Below are 4,430 nucleotides of genomic sequence, written 5' to 3' on the forward strand. Positions count from 1 at the left end.
CGTTGCCAGTTTGATAATATTGGTAGCTTTTATTCTATTCCGTAAGTATGTCTCTCGTTTGTAAGTCTAAGTACTGTATGTCTTTGGACATTTTATTCTTGTTAAACCCCAATACAGAATCTTGAAACACTATAGAATTTATTTAATAGTCAGCTCGTATTGCTTGTAACTTTTAGTGATCTATTTAAAAGAAATACACGAGTTGGCAAGTGGACTGGTATCTTCGCGAGAATAAGTTGTTTAATTCTATGCACCTGACACATTTCCTTGTAGAAGATGAATTGCAGTGAAAGGACTTGCTGTTACTTATACTATATTTGTGATACAGTATACTGACCACGCCCGGAAGAAACTTGCCTGCATCGCGAAAGTGAAAAAAAGGTGCCAAACTATGGGTAACCTCTAACCACGTTTGGAGGGCAAGGTTGCAAAGAGTATTGTCATTTTACAAGTATAAAAGGAGTAATAGCTGAACAGTCAACAGTTGCCAGCACAAGCAAACGATCATCATGAAGTTCTTCGTAAGTATCCTTTCTATCTGCACATTTCCCCTTTATAGCTCTTGAATGTTTATAGACTACAAAATCACAACAGTGATTTTAAGTAATTATTAAAAAAAAAATGAGAGCCAAACTGGACATCGCTTCCATGTAACGATAGAAGCTACCTAAATTTTATTTTTCCCAACGTCAATAGGCTATATAATTTTATATGAAACTTATCTATTACGCATATCAGAACACAGCTGAAGGTACTCAATTTTTAGGTCTCGGATGGTGACGAGATGATCCATCTTGCCTTTCAAAACTTTCATCTATTTAGGAGATCTTGTTGTTATGGAAATATAAAATATGTTTTAGTTTATGATTCCTCTAAGACCTTTACATACTCTAGTAAAACTCATATTTGTTTTGACCCCTATTTCCAACGAACTTAAAAAGTTCGTTAATGAATTCTCTATATCTGTGTGCATGTATGTGTGTCTGTTATTTGCAAACTTTTCAATTTTGAGCTCTCCATTCGATAAAGCATTAAAACTGTCTGAAAGAAGTTATGATTTTTTGTCACTTTTACCGTTCCCGAGATACTGGCCAAAACAGATTCGATCTCAGGAGATTTAAGGAGCCATATCTCGGGAACCGTAAGTCAAAGAGAGATAATATTGGTGTTGACTAATATCTAAGAGGATGGTAAACATTTTGGTACTAAATCGTAACCGGTGGCCACTAGTTATATCTGCATTTTCAGTATATATACGATGATAAAAAAATAACAGCTCAATATAGCTAATACAATAGAGCCCCAAATACGCAGGTTCCAAATACGTAAGTGTATTATCTACTGAATTTAATCGAATAAATTTAATATACAATTTCATATAAATTTCGAAAAAAATATTTTTTAAGTTCGTTTCTGGGAATACTCTTTAAGCGTTTAGCTGTTTTTTTCTAAATTAGAGTTATCCTTGAATAAAAAAGTCAAGAGAAGAGAAAAGAATATTATTACTACGTTTGATTATTCTATTCTTATTCACTCATAAAATTTCCAGACTTTTGAAATATGAAATGAAATCTTTCAGTTTTACGTCCCATGATTATGTCTTGCAGGCTAAAGAAGGAGGATGATGCAAGTGAATTAATATGAAAGAGTTGGTGAAATGACAATGTGGGAGAAACAAAAAAAAACTCAAGAAAATCCATGAACATAATGTTGTCCACCCCCAAAACTCACATAATTTGAGATAGAACCAGGGATCTTTAGAACTAAGGATAAAGGTTTATTTACCACTGAGGTACCGGGCCCCAGACTAAATTTTCATTTTTTTAAGTAGCTGCACTCCAACAAAAAGCCATTAGTAAGTGCAGCTACGCAGAAGCATATCCAGCTTCAATAATGATGATAATTTTCTCATTAAAACTGAAAGCTTATTTACTTTTCTTAAAGTACATCAAAGTGGCATAGAAAATGCAGAAAAGAGTTATCTTGTTCATTACATAACTAACTACTATGCAATGCGCCATAAAAATTATTTTCTACTTTGTAGAACTCACATTTAGAATAGATTTTCAAAGTTCTACAACTGTATTGAGTTGTATCATTCAAATAAGATTTTGAGGAATCTGAAAGGCTAAATAATTTTTATCAAGAACGTATGTAGGAATTTATTTCGGGGGGATCCAAATTCAACATTATAAACTATATTAAAATTTGTAAAATGACTCTTAAAGCTAGTCTAAATTTATATAAAAAAAAGTCGGGAACTCGGGTGGGGTCCGGACCTCCAGGACTGACCTCCTGTGTACGTTCTTGTATCTAAGGTTAATCTGTACGTAGATGTAATATCCAAGTATGGATAGAGTATATAAGAATGTCGCTTCCAATTTTACCCAACTAAATATTTTAAATGTTTTTTTCCTAAAATTTCTTGAATCCGATCAGACGAAAGTTAGACTTCACCTCTCTCTCTCTTTCAATCTGTGTACATGTGTGTTTTATTTATTTATTTATTTCCGCTGATTGAAACTACCAGAATCAACCTATTAACAAGTATCGTAGCTTGGTCATATCACGAGCACTAGAAGCGAAACACCCTTTTCAATTATCAAGCTTTAGTTTCATACATAAGTGTGAAGTATGTAATTTATCTCTTTAGACTTGTGAGGGATCCAGCTCCCAAAAACCCTCAAACTAATATTGAGTGCTCAGGAGCTTCAATTCTGTAATTTAGTGACAAAAGTACAAAAGGTAAAGTAAGGTATATATATATATATATATATATATATATATATATATATATATATATATATATATATATATATAATGAAAGTACAGGATATTCGGAAAATCGCACAACCCGGACTTCGCTGCATAATAGCTTGAACCACAAGTGGTAACGAAGAAAACTGCCACCCATTGTTAGTCCTGTATCGCTATGTGTAGATATTTTTGAGGTACAAATTCCTCACCTCTCTCTCCTATTCGTGGCTTTTTAATGTTTTGTATAAACAGAAACCACACCATGCCATGTTTATTTTTATTCGAAACGAATATAGAACCCCCTCACCATGGTTCATTTTAGTATATGTCAAAAATATCTAAAAGCACAGGATCAACGATTTTGTGACAGTTTCATTCCTTACATAGTGGAGGTCCAAAAGCATTAGGCTCCGGGTTGCGTGACTTCCCCAATACCTTGCACTAGTTTTGAGTGAATTGTTATTTATTTGTTACCTAATAAAACTGATTTGCAGAAAATATGTATCTTAATTTTTTTTTTAGCCTCTCTAACTACGACATTTTATTATTTTACAGGCAATCCTGCTCTTGGCTCTTTTCGCCATCGTAGCTGTTTCTGCTCAGAAACCAGCCCCTAAGGAAGGTCTCCAGGGAGCTGAACAGTTCTACTATGGCGCTTATGGTGCTTATGGTGCTTATGATGCTTACCCATCCCTTGGCTACTACGGCTACTACGGACGTTAGAGGACATGTGATTGATGTCTCCGGTTCAATGCTTCATTTATGACGACCATAACTTATGAATCCGGATTGTGATTTTTATTCACCACGTTGGTGAATTGTTGTTTTCTGAAAATCTTTGCAAGCGACACACTTCTCTTCTAAATAAATTATTTTAAAATCAGTTTTATCGTGTTTGTTTTCTCTCTCTCTTGAGTCAATTTCGAAATGGTAACGCCAATTTTTTGTCTCTGAAAGAATAGCTTATTATGAACTTTACTTTCAGGTAAAAGGAACTATATTTTGAAACTCTAATTACTGACAACATTTTGTTTGCAAGCAACGTATTTCTTCGCTGTTATGAAGTCTATGATGTCTATGGTGCTTACCCAGCCCTTGGTTACTAAGTCTAGTACGGACGTTAGAATTCCCGTCTGTTTGTTAGGTCTTTACTTATGGTAACCATACGTTATGCATCATTACTTTAAAAAGTATACATTGGAAGATTACTGAAACACTATGCATTCGTTCTAAATAAAATAACTTAATAGCTACATTATTGCTTTTATGTTAAATGTACTTCTTTTATGTGCAAACAAATCTGATATTGCCGTCACTACATAACTATTTATAATAACATTATTTACTGTAAATAAATAGTGATTATAGCATCAGATTTGTTTACAGAAATAGTTTAAACGATGGACTATAATATATTATGATTTGATACGAAAAGGTAATGAAATGTTAGGGTTTATGACATGGATGGCGAACAACTCTGCTTCCAGAGCAAATAGCAGCTTCGAGAGATTATAGTTACTTCTTGTCTAGAAATAAAAAATGGAAAAGATTTGAGTTTATGTCAGGGTTGGATGAATTTGTCCAATAACTTTATTGCATTGCACGCCCCATGATTATTCTCTGTAAGCTGAAGTTGAAAAATACATGAATCATGATAATGAAAGAAACAATTT

General features: G+C 33.5%; 1 long non-coding RNA gene across 1 annotated transcript; it reads left to right on the forward strand.

Annotated features, from left to right (window-relative positions):
• Positions 1-432: 432 nt before the first annotated feature.
• Positions 433-3,641, forward strand: LOC145687433 (uncharacterized). The gene is made up of 2 exons (XR_014131681.1): positions 433-521; positions 3,313-3,641. It is a non-coding gene; the product is annotated as an uncharacterized LOC145687433 (long non-coding RNA).
• The last annotated feature ends 789 nt before the right edge of the window (positions 3,642-4,430 follow it).

This window comes from Thermobia domestica, chromosome 1 (genome assembly GCF_964235325.1).
Source record: "Thermobia domestica chromosome 1, izTheDome1.hap1.1, whole genome shotgun sequence".
In the NCBI taxonomy this organism is placed as follows: domain Eukaryota; kingdom Metazoa; phylum Arthropoda; class Insecta; order Zygentoma; family Lepismatidae; genus Thermobia; species Thermobia domestica.